Genomic DNA, 20,979 nt, shown 5'->3' with positions numbered 1-20,979 from the left:
CCCCACCCCCCCGACGCTGAAATTATTCACGGGCTGCTTTGTGCCTGACAGAAAAAGAGCTGTACTCTCAGAAAAGGAGCTGGGGACAGAAGGAAGCATGGAAAACACGTGGGCTTGTCAAAAAAGATGAGTAGTGGCCCAACGTGGGTCTGCTGGGAGTGCCACGGTGAGGGAGCCGGGGTAGAGACGTTCCTGTCTGGCACCCCCATCCGTCCCCCTGTCCCAAGGCTGGCCTGGCCTGGGACAGCTGGGTTTGGCACCCTCAGGCGGGTGACTGCCCTGAATGGTTGGGAGGGAGGCGACAAGAACCGCAAGGGCCGCGGATCACAGCAGGATGTACCAGAGAGCCCAGGTGTTCTGGGCACACTGTGGGTGGACTGTGTCCAGACTCCGAGAATGCCGACTTTTCCTTCACATCGCCTTGCTACTTTACTGCTCCGCAAAGCCCCAGCATTTTGCCATTATCTTACACTGCCTTTGGCCGCCCTGAAATGATGGAGGGGACATGGAGAGAACAGGGGACTTGGAGCCAGAGAACTGGGTTCTACATCTGGCTCTGCTAGTACTGCCCTCGGACGAGGTGATTAAACTCTCCGGCAACAGCGTCTTTATCCGTCAAAGGTAGAGGCTGGGCCCCAAGGCCCCGTGTTCAGTGAGGAACTTAAGAGATGATGTGGCCTACGGACACAGGGGCGGGTCTGGAGAGCCGGGTAGGCACGCATCAGCCGTGGGAACCTCAGGTGGTGGGAACCGTGCGCTGTCTCCCCCGCTCGCCCCTCCTCCACCCCAGGGTCCTCATTCACGTGCTGCTGCCCGGTTCCATCCCTGTCTGCCTGCAAGCTTCCGCAGAGCCCGGGAAGTTGACGTCCTCTCTGCCCTCACTGTTGACAATGCAAAGGCATTCCCCTCATCAATGCTAGCAAAGAATGAGAGATGCCGCATAATATCAGGAAGCATATTTATCGCTGTTGTCGAGGTTGTAAAAAACTTTACAAAGGTCCACTGTGTTAATGATCCCACCCACATCTGTTGCTGGAGAAGAAGTTAACGTACCTCCCAATGACACCTATTGTAAGAGAGGAAGCAAACTGATGCCACAGAGTGACTACTGTGTTTGCTGGGTCTCCTTTCTAGATGCTGTTGGAGCAGCGCGTGATTGGCATGATGCCTGATCTCAGTAAAATGGGGAGAGAAATAAAGTTCATCAATAATCCCAGAACCTTTCTTCTCCTTCAGCCTTTCCCAAGAAACCTTTGTGGAAAAGGGCTAAGCACTGCCCGCGTTGAGGGACTGACCCCTCTCTTGACTCAGTCTCCAAGGAAGGGGCGAGGAGAGCGTGCCAGAGGGGAGAGGTGGGGGAGGCCCGTGTTGGACAAACTCAAAGCCTGAAGTAGAGAGGGCAGACAGAAGTGGATGACCGCGGGAGTCCCTGTGCATTCCACTGCTGACTCGTCTCCCACACGTACCGCCGGAGGTCACCCCACCCCCATGCTTGAGGGCTCAGCAGCCGGGACAGTGGATGTCCCTGTGGATGGCTGTAGAGACTTAGCTGGGGTCTCTCTCCACCCCAGATCTGGCCAAAGTGGCGCTCTGATCCTATTTAGCCACCGCTCTGTGACTACGTGACATTAAACAGAAGACTGAGGTCTGCCTTTAGAGCCACTCTGTTCCCCAGTCTCTGGTTAAAAGACATTAAGTCTCAAATAAAAGTCGCTCCGGACTGCGGAAGGGCTTGTTCACACATTCACAGCTCTGAGTCGGACCAGGCTTATTACTTGAATTTTTAAATGCCAAAGAGACAGAGGGGCCCACAGGGTCGCGCTGGCATTCCAAGTCTCTTTGGCCATTAGGACCCGCTGTCTCCTGGAGCTGGAACAAAAAGATCTTGGAGACCTGGTGCCCGGATGATCACAGAGCAACGATAAAAGCCCCCCAGCTGGAGCCTCCTTCCCGTTTCCTGTGCGGCCCATACTGGAAACACATTGGAGCTATTTTCCCTTTTAAAGACGCTGTTTTACGTTTCGTCTTTCAAGATGTCCTTGTTTCTGCATCACAGCATCTTCGCATACCAACTCAATGTGTTGTATGTTCATCTGGAGAGAGCTCTCCTCCCTTCCCCTTCTAAGGAGTAAAAGGTGAGATGCGGGCTCAGGGGATAAAGCAGCTTCAGGAGTGCATGGGGTTTGGGGAGAACAGAATGAAACTCTGGCTAATTTGGCCCATCCCATCTCAGAAAACCAGAACCCTATGAATTATTTACGATTCTCCTGACCCCACAGAAATGCAGATTGTGGTTCTTGCCAAGGACAAATTAGGCTTGTCTGCATCTGTTACTGTTCTCAATCAAGCGACTGCCTCCTGTGAGGAAGGAGAGAGGTCAGCAGCCAGGACAAAGGATCAGTCCAAGAGAAGGGGAAGATAAGGCTGCATTCCAGAGCTTCTACTGGAAAAGCTGCTCATTGGAAGCACAGTCAAATCTTTTTTCGAAATCCAGAACAAGCACCGGGTTGCATTTGTGTGTCTAAAAAATCAGAATAGCAGTGCCATTGGGGACCTTTCAAATGTTTAACTTTTATCTTGCTTCAGGGGGTATGCATAACTTCAGGGCAAGTATTGACTAGTTTTGGCTCAGGGGACCGTGACCTTCTTTCCCCAAAGCGAGGACCTCTCTATGCTGCAGCACTGGAGACTTTTAGGATTGTATCCCTCTGAGCCGGCTCTGCAACTTTTCCCTGTACCCTTGCCTGTACATAGCAGGTTGTTATCGTTGGCTCCAAATGAGCTTTGGAAGGGAGCTCCAGGCTCCCCTCCTCCCACTTGACCCCCAAGACAGGGGCCCCCTGGAGTGGGATCAAGGAATAAAAGAGCTTTGGGAGAACACGGTGGGCCCTGGTGGTAGGGGCATTTGGAACTTTCCATGGCAGGAATAAAAAGACAAAAAGCCTTTTGTGGTATGTTCTCTGGTCTTTCCCAGGAGCAGGTGTGGAGAGAAGCCTCCTGCTTACGTGGGGCCCACTCTGGAGCAGAACCAGGAGGAGGAGGGGGTCTGGAGGAGACCATGCATGCAAGTGCCCTGTAGCCTTCAGAGAAAGGCAGTCTGACGTCCCTGCCATCACTTTTTCAATTTTCTACGTGCTAAAATGTAGAAAAGGCCAAGCCCAGCGTTTTGGCCTGGGGAAAAGAGGCCCCTTTCTTGGGAAATAGGCCTTAAGCAGAAAGAGACTCAGAGAGATTCCTGTATGGTGTAACTGGGTCACCAGTGTAGATGGTCAGATAAGAAATTGCGGCCAAAGCCCAACTATTTCGGGAAGAGAATGCCTTTGCCTACAGGATCTCCTAAGACTCAATCCCTGGCAGCTCTTGGATTCTGAGATCTTGGATGCTGGTAAATTCTCTTGTCAAGAGAGACACAATTAAAGGTTCAGATGATATCTTGGTCTGCTAATGAAGAACAATAGTAAATAATGTTATTTTCCCTATATTCTTCCTTATTAGACAATCTAATCCTTTCAAACACTCGGTAGAACATTGGTATAAATCCAAGGGACTTTTGAGTGGGTGAAACTCAGTTTCTTCATTTTGGAGATAAATGAGTTTAGGATCCAGAGAGATTATCTAACCAGGTCACATTGTTAGTTAGTAGTGAAACTGAGACTAATGTGCAAAGAAACCTATGGTTATTAGCAAGGGCTGGGGTCATCAACAAGCATTTGACACCGAAGAGGTAAAGTCTTAGCAATCATTCATCAGATATTTAGCCAGGGCCTCCTACGTACCAGGCACTGTGGGGCTGCAGTGCCGAGTAAGACAGACATGGCCTCTGACCTCCCAAGAGATGTTACCAAACAACGGGAAATGGCAGCAAGGCTCGCTGTATTTCCAGAAGGAATCAATTTATCTGCAGGGTGTCCCTCTGAGCACTTCACATCACAAGAAAGTTGTAGCCACTGGGCTGAGGTCACACTCAGCTATTGGAGTCTCCAAGTGGTAAGAGATTAAATCCCTCTTGTTCATTCTCAAATGTGTAGTCTCGTATTCATGAAGAAGGAAAAGGAGTATTAATTTCAGAAGAGCTAACTCGGCTTTCCTGGTGCCTACCACTCCATCTTCAGCCAAGGGAATAACCGTAGATGAGAGCCACCCTTCTCCATCATCAGGAATTCCTTTCTGGCGGGATCCCACAAAAAGAAGACAGATGCTCGGCCATCACTGACATGGACAGAGTCACAAATGTGCCATGCATTTTGACTCTGCAATAGTTGAAAATGTAGATGTTTTAAAATTCTATTTGAAATGTCTTTGAATAATAGTAGCAGTAATAATAATAAAAAGAATCATAATGATATACAATGTGATTAAAGACTGTTTGGCCTAATAAGCACATTCTGGGCATCATAACCCCTTCCAACTGTCCCTGAGTCATAGGGCTGGAGAAAAGATGTCCAGAAGACAAATCCTCATCTGGGCCAAAAAGTACCTTACCCTCTTCTGTAAATCCAACCATGATTATGCTTCCTACAGTTTCCCTCTGAAATTTAATTTGAATGGAAACTGGAATTAACAATAAAGGAATAATAATCAGGAATTGATTTCTAAAGAATTGAATGACTGGGGTGCCCAGGTGGCTCAGTCAGTTGAGTACCTGACTCTCCCTCCCTTTCTCTCTACCTCTCCCCCATGCTTGCGCACACTCTCTCTCTCTCAAAATTAAATAAAAATAAACTTAAACAAATGTTTTAAATGAATAATTGAATTATTATTACTTTCAAGAACATTAGATGACCGTTCCAAGTTGACAAGAATGTTGGCAAGCAAAATCCATGGGGACTGGCTAAGTTGACAAGGACTACATAGAGTTAGCATCTCAGTCACCTGTGCCCTAAGACTCTGTTTACACTGTTTTGAATCCCTTATTTCAGAGAATGAAGGAAAATTCAGTCCATTACTAATATGAATTTCCACAGTTTCAAAATTACTAGATTATGGATTAACTCATTTATATTCTATTTAATAATTCTCATTAGGTTGCAGGATAGTTCCATTCTCCCTGTCAGAGGCACAGCATTAATAAAAGGGCTGGGTCGGGGGAGGTAGCACCAATCTGAAGGAATTGTGGGAGGTCTATTCATGAGATGGGGCCGTTATTTTTCTTTGCTTTGGTTTCTACCTTGACGAAGTATTTGTAAAAACAAATAGGACAAAGACTTATATTTCGTGTTCAACATAGCTGACTTCATACACAGATATGTCTCACGGTCACATTTTCGTCTCTGGATCCTGGAAGCAGGGGAACATCATGTTTTCATGTGGAAGAGGCCATTTCCCCCACTAACCAACCCCCCCCCCCCCACCGCCCCCATGTACTGTAACATTTGTGCTCTGTTCCTATTCAAAGGGAAGGTGGGAAGCCTCAGGGTAAACTCTGGGTGCCTTATGGAAGCCCTTCATGAGCTTCCCCTTGGTTACACACTCAGCTTTACCACTCACTTCTCTCTAACCCACATTCAAATTGTGGCCAGCTCTGAACTTTCTCCCCTCAGAGGGTCTTTGCCATGCTATTTCCACTACCCAGAACATTCTTTTCTTTATCCTCTACATCTGGCTAACTCCTACTTACCCGCTGAGTTCAGTTCTTTTTTAAGTTTATTTTTATTTTATTTTGAGAGAGAGACAGAGAGTACGCAGGGGAGGGGCACAGAGAGAGGGAGATATAAAGAATCCAAAGCAGGTTCTTTGCTGTCAGTGCAGCGCCTGATCTGGGGATCAAACTCACGAACTGTGAGATCATGACCTGAGCCAAAGTCGAGTCAGACGCTTAACTGACGGAGCCATCCAGGCAACCGCCCCCGCCCCCACCCTGCCCCTGGTCAAGTACAGTTTTGATGTCACTTCTTCCAGGAAGCCTTCCATGGACCCCAGGTCTCATTAAGTTCTGAATATAGCTGAACCCACTGGAAAGATCTTAACCAGAGTTTGCACCAACTGTTCCCACAGACATTGTGCTCAACAAGTACACTGTTAACTAATACTGTGCCACCTACACCACCGGTCACTGATTTTGACTCACTCTGTGGCCCCAAGAGGTGCCAGGGCTGTGTGGGAAACCACGCACCTTCTCTTGAGAAGACAACTGACGTTCTGAAGTGCATGGAAGCCAACACAAAGTAGAAAGGGTTTTTAGTTTTTAAAGGTTGGCAAACTCAGATGCCAGGGAAATTCAAGAGCCTTCTTTTCTCTCTGCAAAGCAAGTCACGCTTTGTGTAATACTCTGGTTGAGAGTAGCTAGCTGGTTTCCATGTTTTTGTTTGTTCCCCTCATTCCAGGTGTGAGGCTAGAGTCCCCTCATCTCTCATATACGGCTCTCATCTGTGTGAAGCCTATGCTGCGGCCTTTGGCAGAAATCTTATGGTGGCCCTGGCATGTGGATAATAAACAGGAACACTAAAGTTATACTCCAGGAGTTTTTGCCTCTACACCTCTCACACATATTGCAAAAGAAAAATTTATTTTACAAAAGCCATCAGAAATACAAATGAATCCTCTTGATTTGTTTTATTGCCATCTAACACTGGAAGAGTCTCTGTGTCATGTTCTGGTCCATTTGACCTTCGGCACTCTGCTTCTATAATTCTTGAGTCCACTAGGCTTTTCTGGAATCACCTGAAAGGCCACCTGCTGATGGTCAGCATGACTCAGTCAAGTCACCGCAGATAGTCTAGAAGGGTGTCGGAGATGAATTCCTCAATGCCCTCTCTGGTCCCTGCTGGGCTGTTCCCTCACAGCAGTCCCTGAACTTCCAGAACACTACATACCCTCCTTTGACCAGCGTGTCACAAATGGTCTGTTTACCTGTGTGTTCCACACAAGGGACTGCATTTTTCAAATCCCTGCCCTTCTTTCAGCATCAAAACCCCAGCACAGTGCTTGAGGCACAGCACAGCCTCCGTGAATGCTGGGGAGGTGGGGCCTCCGAATGCAAGTGCTTTCACGGGGTGCCCCCTGTGACCCCCGTGTGAGGCCAGCACAGGCTGGGAAAGGCCAGAGGAGGTCCATACCTGCAAGGCTTATAAGTAGTCAGGTGATAAATACTCAAGTTCTACCAGGGGTCACAACAAGATTTTGTCTCCACTATTTACACAAAATTGAGAGATTTCACATACAAATAGGGATTTCCATCTTCTTCTAAGAAGGTAGATCTTGTTATCATTGGGCCCAATTCTAGCTTGGCAACAATCAGCTGGAGCCGGGCAGCAGTCACCCCTTTGAGATGGGATACAGTCCCCAACCACCCACCTTTTGTGTTCATACTACCTGTGCGGTCCCTGAGGCATCTGAGTGTGCCCTTTTCTACTGGAGGACAGGTTAGGGGCCCAGCTGGATTGTGCACAGAGGGGCCAGGAGAACTGAAAGCTGAAACCTGAGTCCTGAAGTTCCCAGATAGAACACTGAGCATCACCACACCTGGAATTCTGGCCTATCTTCCAGGCCAACCTGGTCCTGGCCTCCTGCATCCTTTGAGCAGCATTGGTAGAATGATGCCAGCAGAGAGAAGGAAGGGTCCCCTCAAGGGAACGGCAACTAGTTATTATAGGACTGTTTTACTAACATAGTATATTAACATAGGAACTACTCAACATAACTTTGTTGAATGATAAATATCTCCTTGCGCTAAAATAGATAAAATACGCACATTGCATCACATTCTTGACTTTCCTACATTGGATAGATGCTTTTACATTGAGGCAATATCTCTAATATTTAGTAAAAATCACACACAGGGTAAAAGAGAAGAATTCGAGGTCCTATTCCAGAAGAGGTAATGCTTCTCTTTGGAGATGTGTGGCTGAGGCACTAAAAGCCAAAGTGGACAAATTCTAAAAAGAAAGGTTCCACTTTTACCAAGGCCCTGAGAATCCAATCAGGCCCTTCCTCTTATTTAAGCCTTCAGCAGCTCTATACTGCTTCCAGAATAAAGCCCTTGATTTGACACATAAGGCCTTTTGTGAGCCACACCTCCTGTCACACACACACACACACACACACACGAAAACCACACCACTACTTAGCAACTTGCAGCGCCCTGAATGTGCCATGTGTTCCAACACCCTGTCTGCCTGGAAAACTCAGTCACCAAGACTCCACCCCCCCGGGGAGAACATCACTGACTTCGAGGGCAGGGCTTTAGGGCGCTTTGTTGATCTCTTGTTCTGGCCTTTGAGCCCCTGTGGACAGGGCCGTGCTCTCATCTTAAACTCCACACTGCTCAGCACCCTGCTTTAGGCCATACAGGCAATGTCATACGTATTTATTGCATGAATAAACTTTGTTGTTTTTAAAAAAAATTTTTTTTTAATATTTATTTATTTTTGAGAGACAGAGACAGAGTGTGAGCGAGGGAGGGGCAGAGAGAGAGAGGGAGACACAGAATCCCAAACAGGCTCCAGGCTCTGAGCTGTCAGCACAGAGCCTGATGCGGGGCTTGAACTCACGAACTGTGTGATCATGACCTGAACTGAAGTCGGACACTTAACTGACTGAGCCACCCAGGCGCCCCTGTATGAATACACTTGGCAAAGTCATTAAGGTTCTAAAAAGGGAAAAGGGAAACATGAAAATAATTCTCCATCCCAAGATGAAGATAACCCACCTCTTTACTTCCCGTGCCTGCAAATGGACTGTAACTCCTAAGCTGCCTTTCAATGCGAACACGGAAGTTGTCCAATAACCTAGTCTGTAGCAGTTATAAATATTTTTTAAAGAAACATCTGCAGGTGATCTACGCCACAGTTGCACATTCGGAGTAACTACAGTATCGTGTCACAAAGATATGCCATACGAGAGATTATATAGTGAACAGCTACACTCCCAGCCCCCTCAGTTGACAGATGAGGAAAATGAAGCCTAAAGAGCTTTCCTAGTGCACACAGCTAACTGATGGCAGAACTGAGACTAGGACTGAGCCTGTCCAGCATTCATCTGAGAGGGTCTAGAATTCTTCATTAAATCTCGGATGTTGCCGTAAATGCTATGACATTGGCTGCCTTCACTGTAAAATAAAAAAAAAAAAAAAAAAACAACAACAAAAACCAAAAAAAAAAACAAAAACAAAAAACACCGCAAAACACTAGCATTTTTGTTACTCCTCAAATATAATCTTGCAAGATAGTAATCAAAACTAACTGCAGTTGTGTGGTACGGTGTGGCTTCCTCAAGGACTAAGTTTGCTGAAGGGCTGTTTGGTGTTCATGCTATTTTGAGGGGGGGGGAGGGACAACATGGTAGCCGTGGAGAGCCATAGATAAGCTCCCTCGCAGGGCTGTCCTACAGTGATCATTTATGTGAGTCAATTGTTGCCCATTCTACCAGGACAACAAAGACAGTGCACAGTGGAATAGAAATTAACCCTAATTACTTACTTTCCAGCCTTTTACTGACTGGTTTTCCATTGTTTCATTCCTCTTTCTCTGTTTGTTTGGCTTAATTACATGGTTTGCTTGATTTGCAGTGGAGAAAAAAGAAGACTTGACTTTTATTTACTTGTGAATGGGGTTTCCACTATGCTGCACTCAGACGAGGCTTACCTTTATTATAATAATTAAACCAGTTTTCCAGATGAAGGGTAAACTATTTAGCTTATTATCTTAGTAATTTAATCTTTTAATAGTGGAAAATGTACATAGGAGAATCCAAAAGGGTGAAGTGTAATTAAAACTCGAGCACCCCAAATTGGCTTTACATTCATACTAGTGATATGTTAAGGAATGTGTGTATGTAGGTATGTCCTTAGAGGGAAGAGAGAGCTAACAGTTTCTGAACACCAAGCGTTGTGCTAGGTACTTACAGACAACATCTCACTTAATCTTCACAGCAAATTTACGAGAAATGCATTGTTACCGCCATTTTACGGATGAGGAAACCGAAGGTCTAAGAGTGTTATAAGTGGCCCACGTTCACACAGGCAGTCCGTCCTACAGCTAACTTTTGAATCTAAGGGGTCTAACTCTGAAGTCAGCGCTCTTTCTGCCATAGGCTGTTGCGGTCAATGGGACCGCTGAATGATCGGCCGCCCAGTCTGGCTGCCAGGAAGGGAAGGAGAGGAAGAGGAAGGCCAGAATGCTGTGGTGCCACAAAGGCAGCTTCCGAGCAGGGAGAGGCCCCCAGGGAGGCCGTGCTATCACCTTCCTCCTTTCTCTCCATAAAGGTTTAATTGGTATGTGGCTGGGGGTCCAAGTCGCAGGGAGCCAAAGGTGAGGACAGGCCAGAAGAGTCAGATTTGCCTGCTGGCTTAGAAGGTCTGGAGGGGATACAACAGCGAGGCACCAACACCGCTTGTCAGACAGAGCACACGCTTACGCCGTTTTCTCCTGTTAACAGCAATAACCACTACGGTGACTAGTATTCCCATCATTGCCACCCTTCCACTGTTTCAGCATCTGGTTCAATTGAATTTACATTTCTTTTTTTTTTTTTTAATGTCTTTATTTTTGAGAGACAGAGAGAGAGAGAGAGAGAGAGAGAGAGAGAGAGAGAGAGAGAACAAGAGTGAGCACATGAGCGGGGGAGGGACAGAGAGAGAGGGAGACACAGAATCTGAAGCAGGCATCAGGCTCTGAGCTGTCGGCACAGAGCCCGACGTGGGGCTCAAACTTGTGAATTGTGAGATCATGACCTGAGCTGAATTCGGACGCTCAACCGACTGAGCCACCTAAGCGCCCCTATACTTACATTTCTTGAGCACCTCCAGTGGCCTTGATACGGTTCTAGACCATAGGTTTAAGGGTACAGGCAACGAAAAGACAATCCCTGCCTTCTGGACTTCAAGATCTGTAGACAAATAGGTCCCTACTATATCTTGAGCTCTGTGAGGACAGAGACCTTATCTCTTTCCCTCTCTCCGCCCATTCCCCTCTCCCTTCCCTCCTTCCTTAATACCAAATGCCAGGCACTCTTTTGGGTGCTGGGAGCACAGTGATAAACAGAAGGGCTTTGTTTTTACGGGGCTATGATCTTGAGCCACGTTGTCCAATAGAGTAGTCACTAGTCACACCTAACTATTTCGATGTGAATTTAAATGAACAAGATCACACATTTGGTTGCTCAGTGGTACTAGCCACACAGCAGGTGCTCAATAGCCACATGTGCCTAGTGACTACCACAGTGGATAGTGCAGATACAGAACACTTCCATCACCACTGAAAGTTCTATCAGATAACACTGTTCTCAAATCCCATTTGTAGTTAGATCTTTAGGATCTAGCACCGTGCCTGGCATATAATAGGTACTACTAAGTAGTCATTAAATGTCAAAGTCGTGCAATAAGCACAGTGATGAAGGCACGAGCCAGTAGAGAAAGAGCAGAGAGGAGGAATTATTTTACACAGTAGGATGGGGTCAAGGAACACCTTCCCCGAGGAGAGAGGAATCAGTGACAGGATTTGAAAGACATTAAAGGTTCTGATATATGTTTGGTCAACGAAGGCAGCTTGCTACAGTTCTAATGGGAGAGTGGCAGAGCATTCCTTTCAAAGTCAAATGCCAACTTTAACGGTAGCACCGGTCAGCTGCTTCTTGGACGGGGAAGGCTGAAACGTGGGGGAAGAGAGAGGGGGCACAAAAACAGCCTTCAAACTCCTGACGAATTCTCATTAGGAGGAAGTAAACAGAATGCATGCCCTCTTTATTTTAGGAAGTAAACATTTTGCAGTAAAGGCCTGAAATAGTCCTCGTTCGTAACTATTACCATGCTCTTCAAAATGAGTGTTCTGTGAAGCCTCCCTTTTAATCAGCAAATATGCTAGTCAGAGCCTTCTATAAAAAGAAGCAGTACTTAGGTGTCCATCCCTTAGCCACGAAAGGAAACTGAATAACAACATACACACGGTATGTGGTCAGTGATGGAGACCTCTGGGGTCTGGTTCGGGCTCGCTCTGGTCTGGGGCTGGCCAATCCAGTGGGGATCTCAGCTCCTTGAGAACCAGAAGATTGGAGAGTGTGGAAAGAGACGTAAACAAGGGCTGTGCGGAGGCCAGGTCAGGCCGACTTCAATTACCAACGTCTGCTTACAGGGAAGCATCAGGGCAAACCTGGTTACATCTTACTTAAAGGTGACTTGGAGGCTGGTCAGGGCCCCACTGTCACTGTCATCCAAGCAAGCCCCACAACTAACACTTAAGATAGATCTTATTACATGCCAGGCACTGTTGAATTCGCTGGATTCTTATAGCATCCCTACAAGATGGGTACCATGATGATTCCTTTTGACAGATGAAGGAACTAAGGCACAAGGGAGGGTATATAACTCGCCCAAGGTCACACAACTAACTAGTAAGTGGTAGAGCTGGCAGTGAGCACTGGTCTTATGCCAAGTGTGGTTGGAGGCAGAAGGGCCATGGAGGGGGCAGGAGGTGGGAAGGTTCAACCCTAGCTTAAACTTTTGGGGGCATCACAGAAACTTCTCAAGGTGACCTTCCTGACACCCTGACACAGCCCTGGAAGTGAGAAGGGTGGAGAGTCAGGAACACTGCTCACTGTTGGGCACATTTTCAGGGTTTAAGTATCTTTTTTTTTTTTTTCCTGAAAGCTCCCTGCTCTTGGGAGATGGGGATTTCTACTCTTAACTTTTGCTATGACTCCCCTCCCCAAATCCAGAGAGGCCGATGCAAGAGACGTTGAAGAGATCTTCAAATTCTGTACTTTTCCATGAAACCCCAAGGGGAGGGAACAAGCGTGACCCACCACAGTGGACCTCTGCTGATGGGAAAGTCCCTGGCTTGCCTGCCCAAGGTCAGGCACCTGACCCCGCTCGGCAAGTACTAAGAGCCCCAAGTCTTGGCCAACTCTGGGCCCCCAACCACCAACAGTGTTTCTTGCTCATGAGGAAGGGTTTGTGAGGCCCCCTCTCCTCGGGCATTACACCAAAGAGACATCTGCAAACTCAGCACGTATGTCCATTATACCATGATAAATGCACCAGCCCCCTGTCTTAGGAAAGATGACTCATTTTCTTAAATTGGCATCTATTTCTTGAGATCCTTTGGTCCCATAAGGACAGGTGAAACTATAATGACAGGTAATAAGAAAACTTGTGATCAGAGACAAGTTTCAATGTGCTGCTCTGGATAGAGCAGCACATTGAAAAAGATAAGATATGCTCTTAACACGACTGAAGCAAGCTTCGTAGCTGTGTTTTATAGCAACATCCAAACTCCACTGAAACCTTCCAGATCTTGTGTGCATTCACAAACGTAAAAAGCATCACCCTTCCCGGGGTCTTCTGCTGCACACTCACAGTGGCACCTGCCTTTGAGCAGGTACTTCTGTATGTCACACATCCACCATTTGCTCCAAGAGGAAGGGAGAGGGGCCCAGAGGTCTGTGTGCTTCTGAGAAAGCCTTTCCCTTCCCCCATACCCACCTCTCCTTCAGCGCGTACAGTCTCGCCACAACACTCTGCCTTGGAGAGCATCAGGACAAGGCCAACATGCCCTGCACTCCTTTTCACACCTGTCACCCAAGGTCACTCCTGATCACTCCTGCTCTCAAGATGGCTCTGCACATCCCTTCTCGGCCTCCAGTTCCCCCTGCCCAATTTCCAAATCTCTGTGCCTTCTGGAACTCCTGTCCATCGGCACTAAGATCCCCTATGTTCTCAACTTCTTCGAAACCTCCCTTTACCTTCTTGCTCTCCCCTCCCCAACAGCTCTCGCAAGTAGTGGCTATCTTCTCTGCCACAAACTTCAAGCCACTGGGGCCGGAGGTGAAGCTGATATTCTTTAGTCAGTAGTAGTAGCAATATTGACATCAGCAGCTATGTTGTAGGAATATGAGAGATTTTACTTGTTAGGCTTTATAGGCAAACTGTTTTAAGGGATTAAACCCAATCCAAGTGCAAGGATGCCCGCCATGTCCTTGCTGAGTCACCTTTCTTAGCTAACTTGGTGAACTTGAGCACATTGTTTTCTTCAAACTCACAGATTTTCTTTTTTTAATCAGGTACGACCTAGTCTGTGCTAGGTGTTATGAGAAGCCTGAAATACTGATGCTACCCTCCTCAAACCTTATCTACCCGGGGAAACCGGAGTTTGTGTGGGATAAAGACTCAGGGCATGTGAGTGGTTTCCAAAAGGCCACACACAAAAATCACTCTCGTGCAGATGCCTGGAAGGAGCATGAAGGCAGGACCAGGATGGGTGGAGACTCTCAAAAGCTGGAGAGCACCCCCATAGCTGAACAGGGCAGCTTCCACTTACCTCTGGCCCAGTGTTGCAATGGCCTACGGGTCCTAATAGTCAGACAGTCCATTTTCTCAAGAGATATTAGAAATGCACATTGTAAAGTGGAATCTGAATTTTAAATAAGTGATAATTCAAAACATTTAAAAACACTTTGAGAGGTGGCTTAGTGTAGTGTTAAGAGCATGGATTCTGGAGCTAAACTGCCTAGGTTCAAATCCTAGTTCCAGAACTCACTATGGGTTCTGGGCACACTAGTGAACTTTTCTGTGTCAGCATCTGCACTTATAAAATGGAGATAATAATAGTACCCACCTCCTAACTCTGTAACCTGCTTGAGATGTCTGGAAGCACTCTATAAAAGTTTGATAACTGGCCAACAGTAGCCAGCCTTCTTGCACACCCATGAAGCATCAGCTGTAAGCATAAAGAACATCAGTCTTAGGGCATTTAAGTGCACATACAAAAGAGCATTTTTAGGTGCTTATAAATAGGGCAGAATATAAGAGCCAGGACATCACAAGAAGAGATTCATGTGGAATGGAGAGGCTTCTTGAGGGTAAACCTGAGCTGGGCTCTACTGAACAGTGCTATTGGCTGGACAGCAAAAAGACAGAGAAGGTTAAAGAAAAGTGGGGATTTCAGTCAGAATCTCTGTCTCTGCAGGAAACAGATGCCACACTCCAACTGGGAAATGTGAGAAGAGTTTAATAAAAGAGCTATTTGCAAAAAGTGGGAAGGGCTTAAGGAAATGAACAAGGAGGTATAGCACTCCAGGGCTAGTAGCCACAGAGGCCATGCCCAGGCCTGAAGAGGAATGGGAGGGAGGCAGCATCCTGAACATGACAAAGGAGCTGGGGGTGGGGGTAGGGGGTGGGGTGGCCTCACAGCAGGTGGGGCGATAAATACCCAAACTTCATTCTCCTAAAATCTCCAGCTGATGCCTCTCCATTAGCTGGTGCCAACCGGGAGCCACAGGCAAGGGAGCCCACTGAAACAGGCAATACAGGATGACCCTCCCTCCTCCCCCTCTCCTTCCCCATCCCTGCACAAAGCAGAGTGAAGAGTGAGGACAATACCTAGCAAAATGGGAAAGATGAAGTAAAAGAAACAGAGGCTAGGGACGCCTGGGTGGCTCAGTCGGTTAAGCGTCTGACTTTGGCTCAGGTCATGATCTCACGGTTTGGGAGTTTGAGCCCCGCATCGGGCTCTGCACTGACAGCTCAGAGCCTGGAGCCTGCTTGGAATTCTGTGTCTCCCTCTCTCTCTGCCCCTCCCCCACTTCTTCTCTGTCTCTGTCTCTATCTCTGTCTCTGTCTCTCTCTCAAAAATAAATAAACATTAAAAAAGAAAGTCAGGCTTAAAATGTGTCAGAGAGCAAGAAAGCTATTCAAGCTTTCGTTTTTCAATCTATCACATTCATTTGCTGTCCCTGAAGTCCAATAAATAACAGGAAAGCGTTTTACAATGTTGGAAGGACACTGAGGCTATACACACATGCTCGGTGAGGTGGAGAAATAAGAGAGAGGAGGAACAGTCGGCCAGAAGCTCAGGGGATGGGGAGGAGCATGTATAAAACATTTTTCAAAATAGCGTAAGGTTTCTAGAGAAAGAAAAAACAGGCACACAAGTCTACAGAACTGTTGAACTTGAAGACTGAGCCGGGTTTTTGGAGACAAGCTATAGAAAGTAGATGATATTGTCTTAATGGACATGCCCTCAAAATTTAAATAATGGAAAGTGACTGGCCCAAAAGCCCCAGGAAAGTGTTTTCCAATTGTCTATAATTAAAAAAAAAAAAAATCATGCAGAACTATCAGCTCAATTCAGCCAAAACTTAAATGAGCCGCTTTACATACTTTTTCATTTGATGGTGCATATGATGTTCTGATAGAACAATCTGAGCCCTAACACGAAGCCCTGGGTCTCAATAGCAGCACTAAAAAGCACCGTGTGCAGTGCAGTGGCTTTCCTTTGGACTGAGAACCTCACCTCCCAATTACCTTTGATAAACCTGCCTTTGCCCATAAGCAGCTATAAACTCCTCCTTGCAAACTATGACGTTCTTCCTGTGTGGGCTCTAAAAGTAACAAGTTGCACCCTGTCAGGGAGCACTTGCTCTGTCTGGGACTAACTTCTTTCCAGGGACCTCCAAGATCCTGGAGTCCAGTGCTCCCAAAAACATTTCTTTTTTTTTTTTTTAATTTTTTTTTTCAACGTTTATTTATTTTTGGGACAGAGAGAGACAGAGCATGAACGGGGGAGGGGCAGAAAGAGAGGGAGACACAGAATCGGAAACAGGCTCCAGGCTCTGAGCCATCAGCCCAGAGCCTGACGTGGGGCTCGAACTCCCGGACCGCGAGATCGTGACCTGGCTGAAGTTGGACACTTAACCGACTGCGCCACCCAGGCGCCCCACCAAAAACATTTCTAAAAGCCCTAATAGGCACTAAATGAACAAAGGGTTCCATGGTCAAAAGAGTTTGGGAAATACTGGTTGAGATTCACAGAAGTTAAATAGGTTTTCCTTAAGGAAAAGCTTTTCATATCAAGTGCCAATGGCAAATCTACTGGAGGAAGATACGGTAAGCAGAGATTTTCAAACTTACTTGGTGAAAGAATACCTTCCTTTCAGCGAGCTCTTGTGGGGCAGATGTGCTGTTGAACACACTATAGAATGTGGGCTACAAAAGAAGAAACTGGGGTCCAGAGAAGGGGACTATGCTCCCAAATGATGTGCTCCCTGGTTCTAGCAGTACCGAGATTCACTGCTGACCTCATATGCAACCTTCTTTTATAGCCATAAGCCATCTGACCTCTCATCCCTTTTGTTGTCTCCTAATATCGCACAGGTCCTGTCTTGCCATCACCTCTTGCTCCCTTCAGCATCTCAGCTGCCTTTCCCTGAACCTTGCCCAACTGTCTTTCTTGAGGAACAAGGCCAGAAACATCATGCACATTCCAGGTAGGAACACAGGATGGCTCTGTACATGTCTTCAGCCTGCTTTCCTATAACTTGGCCAAGGACCCAACATTTCATTGGTCTTCTGACCTAGAGGAACTGAGTGTTCACTGTAGTGTTCATCGTACTTTCTGGGGCTGCACCATAGCTTTGGAGGACATCATCTTCTAAGCCAAGGGCTTATGTTTCACTTCCTGCCCTAGATTAGGCTAGAGATCATCTATCCCACCCCGTATCTCCCACGGTGTCCACCCCCCCATATGATTCCCCAAAAGTCTTCCATTTGCTTTGCTCAGTTGACATTTTAGAAGTTCCTTCCCTAATTATTATCCTGTTCTTGCCCCAAAGAAAACACATTCACTGATTTCTATAGCTTTGCAGGATCTTGATACTTATTCCTGACAGCTAACTTTAGAATTATTCCAAATTTACAGTTACTTTCTTTAAATGACTTCAAAATATTTTCTATAAACCGTATCTTAGGTCCTTGTCTGCTTCTTCTAGATATGACAAAGATTTCTATCCAATTAGGAAATCGCCTTTAAAACAAACGATGGTTTTTACACAATAGCAAAAATGCTGGCAATTAAAAGAACAGCCAAACAAACAGGTTTGTGCTTTTAACTGAGTGTGCTATAGAATTGTTGAATCATTATATTTTACACCTGAAACTAATATAACACAGTGTTAATTATACTTGAATTACAAAAATAAAAACAGGTTTGTGCTCTTAGATGCAGACATACTGAGTTCTGCTGAATGTCAAGGCTGAATTGGGCTGAATGTCAAGGCTGAATTGGGGAATCCAGCTGCTTCTTATACTACAGCAATGAGGACAGAACATTCTTGGCTGAGAGTCCTGTGCTTGTGGGCAATTTGTCTTTAAATTAGACTTCCCAGTAGCCGGTATCGTTCTGGGCTCAGAGTAGATGCTCAATAAACATTTTTTTTAAAGGAACAAATGATTGACTAAAGGAACGAACGAACGAACGAACGAAGAAACATCCTGGAAAAGAAATGCCTTAGGCATGGTGTTGGTCTCAGCAGCCAAGCCAGTGTCCTTTGTTCTTTTTCCCATTCCTGGAAATCCAGCCCCTTTAACACATCCTTTGTTACTCTAAGGACATTCCTCAGATCCCCACAAAGCAGGAGGTGATCTAGTCAGTCACATCTTTGGATAATGACAATTTTCAATTTCCAAGGAGAATTAAGACTATAAAGCCATTAGTGGCAAACCTTTCAAAATGCCTTTAGGAAACAAAGGTGACATTTCTGTGTACAGAATACCTTTAAAAAGCATTCAATTCGAACACTGTTCTACAGCATCAGATATGTCTAATTTTATACTTCACATTTGGATTCTATTTTTCCCTCTAAAAAAGGCACAAAGATAGCAAAATATTATGTGTGCCAATTCATGGAACAGTTGTTACTATTATGTATCTATTTCTGTGAGGATACTGTTATGGAGCTGTGCTCATAATAGAACCTTCATTCTAAATTTCTGTGCACCTTATGAATTTCACTCCATCTCAGCTCCCCCCCCCCCCCCCCCAAGAAGTCAGTCAGGTTCCTTTAATAATACCAGTAAATGGCTCCAGCCTCCCACAGCTGCAGAGGTTTACCGTCCTGGGAGATTTTCAACGTAACAATTCATGCTTCCAATGAAAACAGTGACAGAGTTGACATGATTTACGGGGGAGAAGGACTGATTAGGGACTAGCACACTACCAAGCAAATATTAAACAACTACGGGGAACTTTTAATATGCAATGCTCTCTCTGTTCATAACAAAAACAAGCCAGGAACAATTTCCTGTGCTACAGTCAAGTGAAATGGAAACTTGTTTTTGAGGTTCCTTGTTGTGTGTTGTACACATTTCAGCAAAGCAACCTTCACCTATAAGAGGCACTGGCTCCTTCAATGACTCCAGCCTTTCCATTTCAAATGGAAACCAGCTGCACTTCTCAACTGTAACAAGAGCACCTATGCAGGAGGTCAACGCTGAGCTGGATGACACCTCCCTGTGAAATGCATCAAGTATCTTTATTTCAGTTAAAGTCTATCTGTAGTGAATTGTCAGTGACAACCTGTGGCCTGAAATTCAGTTCCTTGATGCTCTCAGGGCATTATTATTTCTTCCTCCCTGGAGATCTAAATGAGCACATAATATACTATGAATTGGGGGTTGAAATAGACATTGATATCGAGAGACAGAAAAAGGTTCTGAAAAGACAAATCTGTGGATTTTCCATTAAGAGTAAGTAATTTGGAAAACCAATCTTAGACTCCCCCCCCGCCAATGATATAACTCCTCCTGGATGATTTGAAAATACCCCATGCCCCAACTCTCTGCCCGCAAATTTCCAAAAACAACAGTAAAAAAGATCCTGGCAGAAGTCAAAGGGTCAATGGGTCCTAAATAGCTTTCAGGCTCAAGTATGCACCTCCAACAATGAGAAATGTCCAGCCACGTTATAATGAATCACCTCTTGACAAGAGATTCCCAGCCATAAAAATGAACAACTGTGTATTTAGTGCGATGAACTACATAACTTACAAATCTCAATGGGGAAAATTTGAAATTGGGAAAGGCTGGGATATCGTATTAGTCTAAAATCATGCACACACACACACACACACACACACACACACACACACACACACAGGGCAAAGGCAGGGAAGGTAGAAGCAGAAACTGCTCTACAATCCTGGCCACGTAAATTGTCCTCTGTGATGTACTTGATAATTCCAGAAGAACCCAGGGCAATTTGTCAGGACTTCATGGCCACTCTGATGGACTTTTTGATACAATTCTTAAAAACAAGATTCAAAAAAGCATACTGTCTCTCTTTCTCTGTTCCTTTGCTCATGTAGAATAAAATTTGTTCATTTTCATAGCTTTCCAGAAGAGACAAACTAGCGATTTCCTGGTACTGCTCACAAGCCTGTTTCCAGCCAGTCAGCAAAATATCCATCTGCATTTATGGAGTTAATTGATGTCTATTAATTTTGCTCAGATTCTCTCTCCTCCTTCCACCTCCCTATCCCCTTTTTTAAAGAGAGAAAGCTAATGCAAACCATGTTTATGTGCTCAAAGGCACAGAGGAAATTCATTACTCTGAGGAATAGCACACTCCACAAGTGAAATGAAAGTAATCTTATTTATGACAGGAAGGGGCCCTCGCTAGACTGAACCGCACCACACTTTGGGCTGTTACACAGAAAAGGGGCTATAGAGCTCCAGCACCAGTTCCAAATGGCGGCCTCACTGACAACAAACACATTTGCGGTTCTGGGTTGGGAAGCTCTCAGAAGCCCCAGAAAAACAGCCGTCGGAATAGGGACGAGAAAAGGAACCCGTTGAGAACGCACCGTTTTCCCCTCACACCTTTCTAGCACCTTCCTGGCACTCCATATTACTAAATTGCAAAAAGGGACTTCACCAGGTCATGAGCTGGTGACATTTATCAAGTACTGGCCTGTACCTACAGCTATGCTAGTGTCGTGGCCTAACTCCTTTATCATGAGGATCTTTCACTGTGGATTCATGGGCTCTTTCCCATGTAAATAAATAACGGAACTGTTTAAATGACATGTTTTCACAATAAATGTCCACTTGTGCCCTTGCAGACAATTCTCCCTTTCCTTCTTGAAAATCTCATCAACAGTAAGTGTACTTCTTATTTAACTATTGGGGTTGTTTTTCCCCCCATGTGTTTTGTTTTGTTTTGTTTTCTCATTCATTCAGCCAACAAAAATCGCTTAGTTCTTGTGTACTAGATA

At 45.7% G+C, this 20,979-nt stretch overlaps 1 protein-coding gene across 2 annotated transcripts in view; it reads right to left on the bottom strand.

The window, feature by feature from the left end:
- SCFD2 (sec1 family domain containing 2) overlaps nucleotides 1–20,979 on the bottom strand; it is a 399,088-nt gene that overhangs the window by 103,167 nt on the left and 274,942 nt on the right. The gene's annotated exons all lie outside the window — the stretch shown is intronic.

Source organism: Acinonyx jubatus, chromosome B1, assembly GCF_027475565.1.
Source record: "Acinonyx jubatus isolate Ajub_Pintada_27869175 chromosome B1, VMU_Ajub_asm_v1.0, whole genome shotgun sequence".
Taxonomy (NCBI): Eukaryota; Metazoa; Chordata; class Mammalia; order Carnivora; family Felidae; genus Acinonyx; species Acinonyx jubatus.
Note: the sequence above shows the minus strand (reverse complement) of the source record. Positions and strands in the feature narration are given on the sequence as shown.